Source organism: Oncorhynchus kisutch, linkage group LG30, assembly GCF_002021735.2.
Source record: "Oncorhynchus kisutch isolate 150728-3 linkage group LG30, Okis_V2, whole genome shotgun sequence".
Taxonomy (NCBI): domain Eukaryota; kingdom Metazoa; phylum Chordata; class Actinopteri; order Salmoniformes; family Salmonidae; genus Oncorhynchus; species Oncorhynchus kisutch.
In genome coordinates this window covers 39590801-39608866 of record NC_034203.2, presented here as the reverse complement: position 1 = coordinate 39608866, position 18066 = coordinate 39590801, and positions in this window count along the sequence as shown.

Below are 18066 nucleotides of genomic sequence, written 5' to 3'. Positions count from 1 at the left end.
AGGGAGCCAGTCATCAGCACCACAGCAACCGGCTGCGTCCCGATTCTCCACATTTCTCTAGAAGTGTGCACATGCATACTCTCCGTCACGGATCTAACAGTGGTGGATCTAACAACTCCCTCCAGCCAATGGTTACACCAGTTCAGTGTTTTTAACACCATGACAAGGGGTGGGAAAGTGCATACTTTGGAAAAAGGTGGACAATCAGAATGCAGCCAAGATTATACCTACAGGCGAGAGGAAGGGACTGACTGGCTAACTGCAACAGATGCAGGATGAGGATCCAACAAGAAAATAGGATTTTCTACATGATTTATATCACAACCCAGTATGATTGTGCATGTGTGTGTGTGGATGTACTTATCAGAGTTGTTACACGCCAGCAGAATGATTTTAGAGAAACATTTTATAATGAGGAGCAGGCATTCTATATGATGAGGAGGCATTCTATATGATGAGGAGGCATTCTATATGATGAGGAGGCATTCTATATGATGAGGAGGCATTCTATATGATGAGGAGGCATTCTATATGATGAGAAGACATTTTATATGAGGAGCAGGCATTCTATATGATGAGGAGGCATTCTATATGATGAGGAGGCATTCTATATGATGAGGAGGCATTCTATATGATGAGGAGGCATTCTATATGATGAGGAGGCATTCTATATGATGAGGAGGCATTCTATATGATGAGGAGGCATTCTATATGATGAGAAGACATTTTATATGAGGAGCAGGCATTCTATATGAGGAGAAGACATTCTATATGATGAGAAGACATTTTATATGAGGAGCAGGCATTCTATATGAGGAGCAGGCATTCTATATGATGAGGAGACATTCCATGTGACAATGACACATTCCATATGATGAGAAGACATTCTATATGACAAGGAGACATTCTATATGACAAGGAGAGCTTCTAAATGATGCGGAGACATTCCATGTGACAATGAGACATTCTAAATGACAAGGAGACATTCTATATGACAAGGAGAGCTTCTAAATGATGAGGAGACATTCTATATGACAAGGAGAGCTTCTAAATGATGAGGAGACATTCTATATGACAAGGAGAGCTTCTAAATGACAAGGAGACATTCTATATGACAAGGAGAGCTTCTAAATGATGAGGAGACATTCCATGTGACAATGAAACATTCTATATTACAAAGATAAATTATTTTTGACAAAGACACATTCTATATGACAAGGGGACATTCTATATGACAAGGAGATATTTTATATGTTGAGGAAACATTCCATGTGTCAATGAGACATTCTATATGACAAGGAGCCAGTCTATGATGAGGAGACATTCTAAATCACAAGGAGACATTCTATACGATGAGCTGACATTCTATAGGATGAAGAGACATTCTATATGAAGAGCAGACATTCTATGTAATGAGGAGACATTCCATATGACAAGGAGACATTCTATATGACGAGCAGACATTCTATATGATGAGGAGACATTCTATATGACAAGGAGTATTTCTATATGACAAGGAGACATTCTATATGATGAGGAGACATTCTATATGAAGAGCAGACATTCTATATGAAGAGCAGACATTCTATATGACGAGCAGACATTCTATATGAAGAGCAGACATTCTATATGAAGAGCAGACATTCTATATGAAGAGCAGACATTCTATACAATGAGGAGACATTCTATATGACAAGGAGTCTTTTCATATGAAGAGCAGACATTCTTTATGAAAAGCAGACATTCTACACATTGAGACGTTCTATATGACAAGGACACATTGTATGTGAAGAGCAGACATTATATACAATGAGGAGACATTCTATATGACAAGGAGATATTCTATATGAAGAGCAGACATTCTACATGACGAGCACCCATTCTATACAATGAGGAGACATTCTATATATGATATGGAGACATTCTATATATGATATGGAGACATTCTATATGATATGGAGACATTCTATATGATATGGAGACATTCTATATATGATATGGAGACATTCTATATGATATGGAGACATTCTATATATGATATGGAGACATTCTATATTATATGGAGACATTCTATATGATATGGAGACATTCTATATATGATATGGAGACATTCTATATGATATGGAGACATTCTATATATGATATGGAGACATTCTATATGATATGGAGACATTCTATATATGATATGGAGACATTCTATATGATATGGAGACATTCTATATATGATATGGAGACATTCTATATTATATGGAGACATTCTATATGATATGGAGACATTCTATATATGATATGGAGACATTCTATATGATATGGAGACATTCTATATATGATATGGAGACATTCTATATGATATGGAGACATTCTATATGATATGGAGACATTCTATATATGAAATGGAGACATTCTATATATGATATGGAGACATTCTATATGATATGGAGACATTCTATATGATATGGAGACATTCTATATGATATGGAGACATTCTATATGATGAGGAGACATTCTATATGATGAGGAGACATTCTATATGATGAGGAGACATTCTATATATGACATGGAGACATTCTATATATGATATGGAGACATTCTATATGATATGGAGACATTCTATATGATATGGAGACATTCTATATGATATGGAGACATTCTATATATGATATGGAGACATTCTATATGATGAGGAGACGTTGTATATGATGAGGAGACGTTCTATATGATGAGGAGACATTCTATATATGATATGGAGACATTCTATATGATATGGAGACATTCTATATATGATATGGAGACGTTCTATATGATGAGGAGACATTCTATATATGATATGGAGACATTCTATATGATATGGAGACATTCTATATGATGAGGAGACATTCTATATATGATATGGAGACATTCTATATATGATATGGAGACATTCTATATGATATGGGGACATTCTATATATGATATGGAGACATAGTTGAGAACTTGTTCTCAACTAGCCTACCTGGTTAAATAAAGGTGAAATAAAAAAATAAAAAATAAAAAATTCTATATATGATATGGAGACATTCTATATCATGAGGAGACATTCTATATATGATATGGAGACATTCTATATATGATATGGAGACATTCTATATATGATATGGAGACATTCTATATGCTATGGAGACATTCTATATGATATGGAGACATTCTATATATGATATGGAGACATTCTATATGCTATGGAGACATTTTATATGCTATGGAGACATTCTATATGATATGGAGACATTCTATATATGATATGGAGACATTCTATATGATATGGAGACATTCTATATATGATATGGAGACATTCTATATGATGAGGAGACGTTGTATATGATGAGGAGACGTTCTATATGATGAGGAGACATTCTATATATGATATGGAGACATTCTATATGATATGGAGACATTCTATATATGATATGGAGACGTTCTATATGATGAGGAGACATTCTATATATGATATGGAGACATTCTATATATGATATGGAGACATTCTATATCATGAGGAGACATTCTATATATGATATGGAGACATTCTATATATGATATGGAGACATTCTATATGCTATGGAGACATTCTATATGCTATGGAGACATTCTATATGATATGGAGACATTCTATATATGATATGGAGACATTCTATATATGATATGGAGACGTTCTATATGATGAGGAGACATTCTATATATGATATGGAGACATTCTATATGATATGGAGACATTCTATATGATATGGAGACATTCTATATGATATGGAGACATTCTATATATGATATGGAGACATTCTATATGATGAGGAGACGTTGTATATGATGAGGAGACGTTCTATATGATGAGGAGACATTCTATATATGATATGGAGACATTATATATGATATGGAGACATTCTATATATGATATGGAGACGTTCTATATGATGAGGAGACATTCTATATATGATATGGAGACATTCTATATGATATGGAGACATTCTATATGATATGGAGACATTCTATATCATGAGGAGACATTCTATATATGATATGGAGACATTCTATATATGATATGGAGACATTCTATATGATATGGAGACATTCTATATATGATATGGAGACATTCTATATCATGAGGAGACATTCTATATATGATATGGAGACATTCTATATCATGAGGAGACATTCTATATATGATATGGAGACATTCTATATATGATATGGAGACATTCTATATGCTATGGAGACATTCTATATGATATGGAGACATTCTATATATGATATGGAGACATTCTATATGCTATGGAGACATTCTATATGCTATGGAGACATTCTATATGCTATGGAGACATTCTATATGCTATGGAGACATTCTATATGATATGGAGACATTCTATATATGATATGGAGACATTCTATATATGATATGGAGACGTTCTATATGATGAGGAGACATTCTATATATGATATGGAGACATTCTATATGATATGGAGACATTCTATATGATGAGGAGACATTCTATATATGATATGGAGACATTCTATATGATATGGAGACATTCTATATGATGAGGAGACATTCTATTCAATGAGGAGACATTTTATATGAAAAGCAGATATTCTATACGATGAGGAGACATTCTATACATGAGAAGCATACATTTTATACGATGACATAAGAGATAAAGAAGAACTGTGGGAATCTTCAGTCTGGGATTGAGGATCTGTGGCCCTGTGGATAATGACAGGACAGCTAAGCTTGAGCCTTAGCCTTCTATCTTAGCTAATCAACAACCCCCTCACAATGGATGTGTCAGTCAGTCTGTCTGTCTGTCTGCTGAGCTGAGAGGTGAATGTGACTACACTCTCATTACGCTTGTGGACTATGGATAAATAGGAAGAACTCTTTTCTTTTTTGAAAATGTTATTGAAATGTTATTGAAAATGTTATATTTTGCATTGTTTTTTTTCTCCTTGTTGAATTTTGTATGTTTTTATCATTCAGTTATTTTTCTGAACAACATCATCACACAAACAACTGTAATGTTGCCTCAAATCCCCCATACGTGGGTATGGTCATTTTAGGCTCATTGGTTAGTCTTATATACCCAGCAGCTTACTCTCACAATCATCATTGGAGATAATACAGTCATTTACAGTATGGGGGTACCCCTAAACATATGGGGGTACCCCTAAACATTCAAGGTAAGAGCAGCAAGCTACAACTAAATAACCACAGGTCATACTCTGAATATGTTTATGATAATATATGCTGTAAATATATTTATTTCAAAAGTGAAAAGGAATTTGTAGTTTGTACAAACAGACAGTATGATTCAACAGGCGCCATTATTTTTCTGTCATGAAATTAACATAATTATTCATTGTTTCTTCCAGTCCAATTGCACAAAATGTAACCCCTTTTCTGTAAAAAAAAAAAAAAAAAGATATATATATATATATATATTCTAAGGAAAAACAAATACACATATTGAACTGTTGTGTATTGCTGATTGATTGGTGTTCTTATTTGAAATCAGTAGTTTGAATTGTTAGCTGAGTTGGATTTTCTTGCTGTCGCAAATAGACTTTCTGCCCTTATCATGTGGAACCAAAAGAAAGACAATGTTAAGAGTTCAAAGAAGACCAACAACACAAAAGGGACATGGCAAACATTCAAAAAGGGCAGTTAGAAAAGTTCAAAAACCAAACGGATAGACTCTCAAAGAACCCAACGTTCCATCAAAGTCATAGTTACCATAATCTATAGCAACCGCTTAGCGTTGATGTACATTGCCCACAGACTCACAGGGTGAAGAGAAGATAAGCTCACTAGTGTTGATGTACACTGCCCACAGACACACAGGGTGTAGAGAAGATAAGCTCACTAGTGTTGATGTACATTGCCCACAGACTCACAGGGTGAAGGGAAGATAAGCTCGATAGTGTTGATGTACACTGCCCACAGACTCACAGGGTGAAGAGAAGATAAGCTCACTAGTGTTGATGTACACTGCCCACAGACTCACAGGGTGAAGGGAAGATAAGCTCACTAGTGTTGATGTACATTGCCCACAGACTCACAGGGTGAAGAGAAGATAAGCTCACTAGTGTTGATGTACATTGCCCACAGACTCACAGGGTGAAGGGAAGATAAGCTCACTAGTGTTGATGTACATTGCCCACAGACTCACAGGGTGAAGAGAAGATAAGCTCGATAGTGTTGATGTACACTGCCCACAGACTCACAGGATGAAGAGAAGATAAGCTCCTACACACACCTTGCTGAGCTCTCCTGAGTGAGCCAGGAATGAGCTACAGTCTCAAAATAGAACATTTACCTCAGGCGACGTGTTATGTGTACACACTTTCCATACTGTGGCCACTAGCACATCCCAAATAGCACTCTATTCCCTGTGTAGTGCACTACTTTTGACCAAGGCTCTTGTCTAAAGTAATGCACTATATAGACAATAGGGTGCCATTTGCGACACAACCCAAATCAGTAGTCCTTAAGGGATTCCCTTAGCCTTAACACCAGCCTGCCCTGGTTCTCTTCTTCCCAGATCATAGATCAGATCCCACAAGTTCTCCTTATCCGTTAATCGTTAACATTAAGGTGACCTAAGTCTGGTAGCCCGGGACTGAGAGGATGGACTAAACGGTGACTGAGCCAGGCTCATATATTTGTGTATCGTACAAATCAAATCATATTTTATTTGTCACATACGGCGAATACAACAGGTGTAGACTTTACCGGGAAATGCTTCCTGACGATCCTTAACCAACAATGCAGTTAAGAAAAATAAGTATTTACTAAATTAAATTAAATAAATAAAAGAGGAACAATAAAATAACAGTAGCGAGACAATATACAGGGGGTACTGGTACAGAGTCAATGTGGAGACTATATACAGGGGGTACTGGTACAGAGTCAATGTGGAGACTATATACAGGGGGTACTGGTACAGAGTCAATGTGGAGACTATATACAGGGAGTACTGGTACAATGTGGAGACTATATACAGGGGGTACTGGTACAATGTGGAGACTATATACAGGGGGTACTGGTACAATGTGGAGACTATATACAGGGGGTACTGGTACAATGTGGAGACTATATACAGGGGGTACTGGTACAATGTGGAGACTATATACAGGGGGTACTGGTACAATGTGGAGACTATATACAGGGGGTACTGGTACAATGTGGAGACTATATACAGGGGGTCCTGGTACAATGTGGAGACTCTATACAGGGGGTACTGGTACAATGTGGAGACTATATACAGGGGGTACTGGTACAATGTGGAGACTATATACAGGGGGTACTGGTACAATGTGGAGACTATATACAGGGAGTACTGGTACAATGTGGAGACTATATACAGGGGGTACTGGTACAATGTGGAGACTATATACAGGGGGTACTGGTACAATGTGGAGACTATATACAGGGGGTACTGGTACAATGTGGAGACTATATACAGGGGGTACCAGTACAGAGTCAATGTGGAGGCTATATACAGGGGGTACCGGTACAATGTGGAGACTATATACAGGAGGTACCGGTACAGAGTCAATGTGGAGACTATATACAGGGGGTACTGGTACAATGTGGAGACTATATACAGGGGGTACCGGTACAGAGTCAACGTGGAGGCTATATACAGGGGGTACCAGTACAGAGTTAATGTGGAGACTATATACAGGAGGTACCGGTACAGAGTCCATGTGGAGACTATATACAGGGGGTACCGGTACAGAGTCAATGTGGAGGCTATATACAGGGGGTACTGGTACAGAGTCAATGTGGAGGCTATATACAGGGGGTACCGGTACAGAGTCAATGTGGAGGATATATACAGGGGGTACCGGTACAGAGTCAACGTGGAGGCTATATACAGGGGGTACCAGTACAGAGTTAATGTGGAGACTATATACAGGAGGTACCGGTACAGAGTCCATGTGGAGACTATATACAGGGGGTACCGGTACAGAGTCAATGTGGAGGCTATATACAGGAGGTACCGGTACAGAGTCAATGTGGAGACTATATACAGGGGGTACTGGTACAGAGTCAATGTGGAGGCTATATACAGGGGGTACCGGTACAGAGTCAATGTGGAGGATATATACAGGGGGTACCGGTACAGAGTCAATGTAGAGGCTATATACAGGGGGTACTGGTACAGAGTCAATGTGGAGACTATATACAGGGGATACCGGTACAGAGTCCATGTGGAGACTATATACAGGGGGTACCGGTACAGAGTCCATGTGGAGACGATATACAGGGGGTACCGGTACAGAGTCAATGTGGAGGCTATATACAGGGGGTACTGGTACAGAGGCAATGTGGAGGCTATATACAGGGGGTACTGGTACAGAGTCAATGTGGAGACTATATACAGGGGGTACCGGTACAGAGGCAATGTGGAGACTATTTACAGGGGGTACCGGTACAGAGTCAATGTGGGGGGTATATACAGGGGGTACTAGTACAATGTGGAGACTATATACAGGGGGTACCAGTACAGAGTTAATGTGGAGGCTATATACAGGGGGTACTGGTACAGAGTCAATGTGGAGACTATAAACAGGGGGTACTGGTACAGAGTCAATGTGGAGACTATATACAGGGGGTACCGGTACAGAGTCAATGTGGAGGGTATCTACAGGGGGTACTAGTACAATGTGCAGACTGTATACAGGGTGTACTAGTACAGATTCAATGTGGAGGGTATATACAGGGTGTACTAGTACAGATTCAATGTGGAGGGTATATACAGGGTGTGCTGGTACAGAGGCAATGTGGAGGCTATACACAGGGGGTACCGGTACAGAGTCAATGTGGAGACTATATACAGGGGGTACCGGTACAGAGTCAATGTGGAGACTATATACAGGGGGTACCGGTACAGAGTCAATGTGGAGACTATATACAGGGGGTACTGGTACAGAGTCAATGTGGAGGCTATATACAGGGGGTACTGGTACAGAGTCAATGTGGAGACTATATACAGGGGGTACTGGTACAGAGTCAATGTGGAGACTATATACAGGGTATACCGGTACAGAGTCAATGTGAAGGCTATATACAGGGTGTACTGGTACAGAGTCAATGTGGAGGCTATATACAGGGGGTACCGGTACAGAGTCAATGTGGAGACTATATACAGGGGTACCGGTACAGAGTCAATGTGGAGGCTACATACAGGGGGTACCGGTACAGAGTCAATGTGTGGGGGCACCAGTTAGTCGAGGTAATTGAGGTAATATGTACATGTAGGTAGGGGTAAAGTGACTATGCATAGATAATAAACAGTGAGTAGCAGCAGCATAAAAACACAGTCATAACATGGTATAGAAAAGTTACAGCTTAGGCCGAGTACATGGGGAGCTGTATCTCCCCGGCACAGGTAACTCCACCCTCTGGTGGTACGGATAACTCCTCCCTCTTGTGGTACGGTTAACTCCTCCCTCTGGTGATACGGCTACCTCCACCCTCTGGTGGTACGGTTAACTCCTGCCTCTGGTGGTACGGCGATCCTTCTCCCTCTGGTGGTATGGGTACCTCCTCCTTCTGGTGGTACAGTAACTCCTCCCTCTGGTGGTATGGATAACTCCACCCTCTGGTGATACGGCTACCTCCACCCTCTGGTGGTACGGTTAACTCCACCCTCTTGTGGTACGGTTAACTCCTCCCTCTTGTGGTACGGTTAACTCCTCCCTCTTGTGGTACGGTTAACTCCTCCCTTTGGTGGTACGGGGGACTCCACCCTCTGGTGGTATGGATAACTCCTCCCTCTGGTGGTACCTATTACTATAGGCAGAATTAGGTGTTTTTGGTGGTGGTCAAAATTACTTCAATGGACTTGAATTTGATACAGAGACTAAACAATGATTTAGATTTTGAAGAATTTAATAAACCACCTTTTGGATATGATAAAAAAAATATGCCTCTGGGGTCAAAATGATCCCAGTTGGTAGTATGAGGGAAAGAGATTCTCCAGCACTTTTGTATACTTTTTAGACAGTAGTGGCCTACAGTAGTGGCCTACACCTGGCCTTTCCCTTTGGTACCTGGGTTCCTAAATAGCCTCTCTGGGATAGGCGGGACGCAAATGTCCCACTTGGCCAATTGCAGAGCGCCAAATTCAAATAAAATACTATACAATTCAAACTTTCATTAATCACACATGTAAGATACCAAATTACAGCTACACTCGTTGTGAATCCAGCCAACATGTCAGATTTCAAAAAGGCTTTTCGTCGAACGCATAAGAAGCTATTATCTGATGATAGCACAACAGTAAACAAAGAGAGAATAGCATATTTCAACCATGCAGGCACCACACAAAACGCAGAAATAAAATATAATTCATGCCTTACCTTTGACGAGCTTCTTTTGTTGGCACTCCAATATGTCCCATAAACATCACAAATGGTCCTTTTGTTCGATTAATTCCGTCGATATATATCCAAAATGTCCATTTATTTGGCGCGTTTGATCCAGAAAAAAACAGCTTCCAATTTGCGCAACGTCACTACAAAATATCTCAAAAGTTACCTGTAAACTTTGCAAAAACATTTCAAACTACTTTTGTAATACAACTTTAGCTATTTTTAAACGTTAATAATCGATCAAATTGAAGACGGGTTTATCTGTTTTCAATACAGGACGATCACAAACTAAAGCTACTTTTTTAGTCTTGTGCAACTCTCAAACAGTACACATAACGTTACCCTGATCCAAGATGGCCGTACTTCTTCATTTCACAAAGGAATAACCTCAACCTATTTTCAAAGACTGGTGACATCCAGTGGAAGCGGTAGGAACTGCAAACAAGTGCTTTAGAAATCTAGTTCCCCAATGAAAAGAAATTGAATTGACAGTGACCTGATCAAAAAAAAATCGGAATGTTTAGTCCTCTGGGTTTTGCCTGCTACATAAGTTATGTTATACTCACAGACATGATTCAAACAGTTTTTGAAACTTCAGAGTGTTTTCTAATAATATGCATATCTTATATTCTTGGCATGAGTAGCAGGAAGTTGAAATTGGGCACACTATTTATCCAAAAGTGAAAATGCTGCCCCTTATCCCAAAGAGGTTTGGGTGATTGCAAAGTACTTGAGGACGCCCGCATTGTTTGCTGAAGTAGGTAAACGTACTCATTCCATTTCCCTCCCTGTCTGTTACATGTTGAGTGAATTGTCCTTGGTCTGTGGGCGTTGTCAGACTGTGTCCCTTACGTCCAGGGTCAATGTCCATGAACAGACAAGGGGCTGATGCCCTTAATACATCTGAAGGCCTTGACTAGACATTTATTTCTTAGGGGAGAGGAGAGGAGGGGAGGGTTGAGGGAGAGTGAGTGAGAGAGGAGACCCACCCTATGGCATAACAGAATGCACTCTGGACAAGGACTAATCTCATTACACTGGCCAATTTCCAAACCTATTTTTAGAAAACAATCAAATCAGATTTGGCATCCTACTTATGATTGGGCTTCACTCGCTTTGGTCACTTTGACAAAAATCAAATGATTTTTTTTATTTTTATGAATAAAAAAATACAAGATTCATAAAAGCTGATCTCTACGTATCTATGTAACCATCTGCCTGTCCTGAGGAACTCTATTTGCACTAGGCTTGGTGGGCTACATTCAAATTGTCATACAGTCTTTCTTATCCCGGGATTCACGGTATTACCGGCATAGCCCACCAAGGGGCGCTAAAAATGCAAGAAAATACCATTTAGCCTCTATTACCAGAATACAGAAGAAAAATAAATTATCGAAAAGGAACAAACAAATTGCAAAGACAGCTAAATCCAGCTCATAAAGTTATACAAGTATAGTTAGTAGCTACCGGATGTCATTTTCGGTGAGTGTGGACATTTACAAGAGAAAGTGAAGTAGAGCAATTGTGCAATTCATCACCTAATGTGCGCCACGCAAATGACTCGCCGATAAATATTGAACGCTATGGACTCACCAGCTCACTTTCTCCAGGTGCAGAACTGACCCAGCGTCGTACGGGTTTGGCCGGTGTAGGCCGTCATTGTAAATAAGAATTTGTCTAGTTAACTATAGGTTAAATTGAATTCTCCTGTTGTGCTATTTACAAACAAACACGTGACTGGCTCAACTCTTTTGGGGAAGTACGGTGTAGGATTCTAGAATGAAATACACTTATTCATGTTACGATACTAGAATTGATTGATTACTTTACATTTAATGAATGGATATATTAAGAACTGGATAAGAACTAGGTGTACGGAAAGTTACTGAGTGAGACAAGGGGGGAGGCAGGAAGTTTATATTCTGTCATGTTATTGTTATATGTTATATTGTTATATTGTTATATCTCATGGATCCTATGGAGAGGCAAAGGGCAAAAGTCTGGATTCAGTCACTGATAAGGTAGGACTGTGGAGTAGTGCATAGTGCCCTGGTCTAAAGTAGTACACTATATAGGGAATAGGGTGCCAGCCCTAGTCTAAAGTAGTACACTATATAGGGAATAGGGTGCCATAGAGCTCTGGTCAAAAGTAGTGCACTACATAGGGAACAACGTGTCAATTGGTATGCAGAAAGTTCCGTCTTTGTAGAGAACCAATCATGTCCTGAGAGAAAGATCAACATGACATTTGACCCTTAAAAATACCTATGTACAACAAATCAAATCAAATCTAATTTATTTGTCACATACACATGGTTAGCAGATGTTAATGCGAGAGTAGCGAAATGCTTGTGCTTCTAGTTCCAACAATGCAGTAATAAAACTACTACCTTATACACACAAGTGTAAAGGGATAAAGAATATGTACATAAAGATATATGAATGAGTGATGGTACAGAACGGCATAGACAAGATGCAGTAGATGGTATCGAGTACAGTATATACATATGAGATGAGTAATGTAGGGTATGTAAACAAAGTGGCATAGTTTAAAGTGGCTAGTGATACATGTATTACATAAAGATGCAGTAGATGATATAGGGTACAGTATATACATATACATATGAGATGAGTAATGTAGGGTATGTAAACATTATATTAAGTAGCATTGTTTAAAGTGGCTAGTGATATATTTTACATCAATTTCCATCAATTCCCATTATTAAAGTGGCTTGAGTTGAGTCAGTGTGTTGGCAGCAACCATTCAATGTTAGTGGTGGCTGTTTAACAGTCTGATGGCCTTGAGATAGAAGCTGTTTTTCAGTCTCTCGGTCCCAGCTTTGATGCAACTGTACTGACCACGCCTTCTGGATGATAGCGGGGTGAACAGGCAGTGGCTCGGGTGGTAGTTGTCCTTGATGATCTTTATGGCCTTCCTGTGACATCGGGTGGTGTAGGTGTCCTGGAGGGCAGGTAGTTTGCCCCCGGTGATGCGTTGTGTAGACCTCACTACCCTCTGGAGAGCCTTACGGTTGTGGGTGGAGCAGTTGCCGTACCAGGCGGTGATACAGCCCGACAGGATGCTCTCGATTGTGCATCTGTAGAAGTTTGTGAGTGCTTTAGGTGACAAGCCGAATTTCTTCAGCATAATATAAAACAATTCTAGGGTCTGGATTCAATCAGATTGGGCTTTAACCAGAGTTAACCAGCGTGGGCTGACAGCATAGCAGACATCCTGCTGGTGTTAGAGGTGTGACTGTGGTATGAGCTGACATATCGGTGAGCGGCTGCTCTTGTGTCTCACAAACCACTCCCTTCCTTATTATCCCTACCCAGTTAGAAGTTCAAAATGGCACTAGAAAGTGTAGGCTCTATCGCTGTTGGAAATAATGACTCTCAAATGTCAAACCATTGACGTCAGGATAATGCATGTTTTCATGTCAACCCATTGACGTCAGGATAATGCATGTTTTCATGTCAAACCATTGACGTCAGGATAATGCATGTTTTCATGTCAAACCATTGATGTCAGGATAATGCATGTCCTCATGTCAAACCATTGACGTCAGGATAATGCATGTTTTCATGTTCATTTAGACGGAGAATCTAAAGCCTATCAGTCTAATTCAAGTGTTTGAACTTCTAACGCGGCTGCATTGGATTTGTGGGATTAAAGTCGGGTCTGGTTTTGTTACATTATTCACACCCTTGGACTTCTTACACATTTTGTTGTGTTACAGCCTGAATTTAAAATGTGTCAGTGGCCTACACACAATACCCAATAACGTCAAAGCGGAATTATGTTTTTAGAAGAAAATAAAAAAATATGAAAAAATGAATAGCTGAAAGTGTTCCACATATTTGTTATGGAAAGCCTAAATAAATTCAGGAGTAAACATGTGCCGAACAAGTCACATAATAGATACTTAATTTTTATTTAACTAGGCAAGTCAGCTAAGAACAAATTCTTATTTTCAATGACAGCGGGTTAACTGCCTGTTCAGGGGCAGAATTACAGATTTGTACCTTGTCAGCTCAGGGATTTGAACTTGCAACCTTCCGGTTACTAGTCCAACACTCTAACCACTAGGCTACCCTGCATGACCTCACTGTGTGCAATAAGTGCTTAACATAGTTTTTGAATGACTACCTCATCTCTGTACCTCGCACATACACAATTATCTGACCAGTCGAGCAGTGAATTTCAAACACAGATTCAACCACAAAGACCAGGGAGGTTTTCCAAAGCCTCGCAAAGAAGGGCACCTATTGGTTGATGGGTAAAAAAAACATACATTGAATATCCCTTTGAGCATGGTGAATCAATACACTCAGTCACTACAAAGATAAAAGTGCCTTTCCTAACTCAGTTGCTGGAGAGGAAAGAAACCACTCAGAGATTTCACCAGAAGGCCCATGTTGACTTTAAAACAGACTTAAATTGCTGTGTTGGGAGAAAACTGAGGACGGATCAACATTGTAGTTACTCTACAATACTAACCTGAATACAAAGTGTTATGTTTGGGGCTGATCCACTACAACTCATTACTGAGTACGACTCTCCATATTTTCAAGCATAGTGGTGGCTGCATCATGTTATGGGTATGCTTGTAATCGTGAAGGACTGCAGAGTTTTTTCAGGATAAAAAAGAAACGTAATGGAGCTATGCACAGGCAAAATCATAGAGGGAAACCTGGTTCAGTCTGCTTTCCACCAGACACCGAGAGATGTATTTACCTTTCAGCAGGACAATAACTTAAAAAAACAAGGCCAACTCTACACTGGAGTTGCTTACCAAGAAGACAGTGAATGTTCCTGAGTGGCCGAGTTCCCGTTTTGACTGAAATCTGCTTGAAAATCTATGGCAAGACATGAAAGTAGTTGTCTAACAATGATCAACAACCAATTTGACAGAGCTTTAATAATTCTGAAATGAACAATGGGCAAAATGTTGCACAATCCCAGAGTAAAAAGCTCTTAGAGAATTACTCAGAAAGACTTACAGCTTGAATCACTATCAAAGATGATTCTAACACGTATTGGGAAAGGGGGGGGGGGGTACCTAGTCAGTTGTCAAACAATGTATTCAACTGAAATGTGTCTTCCGCATTTAACCCAACCCCCCCTGACCCCTCTGAGGGGGGCTGCCATAATGGACAACCACGTCTTCGGCACCCGGGGAACAGTGGTTTAACTGCCTTGCTCAGTGGCAGAATGACAGATCGGAGATTCAAGCCAGCAACCTTCCGGTTACTGGCCCAACGCTCTAACCACTAGTCTACCTGCTGCCCTATTGCCTCAGGAGGTTGAATACTTATCTAATCAAGATATATTAGTGTATTATTGTTCATAATTTATTGACTTTGTGTTGATCGTTGACCCCCCCCCAAAAAAGACAAATCCATTTTAATCCCACATTTGGGAGAAGACAAAACGTGGAAAAAAGTGGAGGGGCGTGGAAAAAGGTCTGAAGGTGCTGTAGACGTGTCAGGAACACGAGGAACTGACATTAAAGCAAGAGACAGAACACATTGTCCTCAATAAACATGCAAAGGTTTTAAATGCAGTAGATATCGATATACAGACTGGAAGAGGCTTACTACAACAAGCACAAAGCCATTTTCAAAATGGAACACTCTTCCATTTTTAGGGCACAACTTTTTGTTGGTCAATCCCTAAACTGTAGCTCCCTAGGTTTAATCAGAGAAGACTGAGGAAAGGGATTTCATTACTATGCATTACACCTTTAACAACAACAAAATGACCTCTGAACAGAAAAATTGTTAAGGAAAACATAAGACAACTTATGAACAGAGTAAACAGTCGGTGTACATATGTATGGATAATTGGTTTGCTCAAAAACACCTCTGGTCAATCATTTCAAGTTTCAGAAGTTTATTCGCCACGTGCACAGGATACAACAGGTGTAGAACAGTACAGTCAAATTCTTACTTGAGAGCTCTTTCACAACAATGCAGTGAATTTGTGAAGCAAACACACGATTAATAGTTTCATCTGTATGTTAAACGCTCTCTCAGGCTGTACTCGCTCAGCCCTACAGGCCATGGTCAAAGGTAGCACGCCAAATAGGGACTAGGGAGAAACTTGGGATAGGGAATAGGGATCCTTTTGGGATAGGGAATAGGGATCCATTTGGGATAGGGATCCATTTGGGATAGGGAATAGGGAGCCACTTGGGATAGGGAATAGGGAGCCACTTGGGATAGGGAATAGGGAGCCATTTAGGATAGGGAATAGGGAGCCACTTGGGATAGGGAATAGGGAGCCACTTGGGATAGGGAATAGGGAGCCATTTGGGATAGGGAATAGGGATCCATTTGGGATAGGGAATAGGGATCCATTTGGGATAGGGAATAGGGATCCATTTGGGATAGGGAATAAGGAGCCATTTGGGATAGGGAATAGGGAGCCACTTGGGATAGGGAAAAGGGATCCACTTGGGATAGGGAAAAGGGATCCATTTGGGATAGGGAATAGGGAGCCATTTGGGATAGGGAATAGGGAGCCATTTGGGATAGGGAATAGGGATCCATCTGGGATAGGGAATAGGGAGCCACTTGGGATAGGGAATAGGGAGCCACTTGGGATAGGGAATAGGGAGCCATTTGGGATAGGGAATAGGGAGCCACTTGGGATAGGGAATAGGGAGCCATTTGGGATAGGGAATAGGGAGCCACTTGGGATAGGGAATAGGGAGACATTGGGGATAGGGAATAGGGAGCCATTTGGGATAGGGAATAGGGATCCATTTGGGATAGGGAATAAGGAGCCATTTGGGATAGGGAATAGGGAGCCATTTGGGAGAGGGAATAGGGAGCCACTTGGGATAGGGAGCCATTTGGGATAGGGAAAAGGGAGCCACTTGGGATAGGGAATAGGGAGCCATTTGGGATAGGGAATATGGAGCCATTTGGGATAGGGAGCCACTTGGGATAGGGAGCCATTTGGGATAGGGAATAGGGAGCCATCTTCTCGTTCACATCTTGAAAGTTAATTAATGAAACACTCAGTCTGCTGGTCAATATAGCTGTTATTTATTTAGTAAAAATCAATTGCATTCATTCAGTCACTCACACACACACATTCTACAGAAAAGCATTTCCTCAAATCATGTCCTATTGGACTGTCATATTGAAATCAGAGCTGTCAGTTTCATAGAGACACCAGAGGCACATAAAGTGGTGTTCTGTATTATTATAAAATAGTCCACCATGTTACATTATTATTTACTACACAAACATAAAATATTGTATACATTTATTTACTGCAATGACAGTGTTATTACTATGTGGCGGGAGAGTCACTGCCACGCTCTCGCAGCAAACGCATGGCATATGGGACACAACCAGCTGGTCACTGTGGTATTAAATGACTGAACAGCAGTGCCAGAGATCAAACCAGACGAGTTGGGTCTTAAAGATGATCTTTTGCTATTCTTGACAAAGCAACCGCCTCATAAGCTGTTTATAAGATGGCCGTCAAGAGTCCCAAAAAAACCTTCAATTGCTTTTCACAACAGTCACAATCTCTCTTCCTCCTGTTTGTCACAGCAGCTCAGAGCAGAATATTGTGACATAACAGTTAAGGCATTATTCCAGTTCTATGTGTGTATGTGTGTGTCTTCACATTGGTTGGTTGAA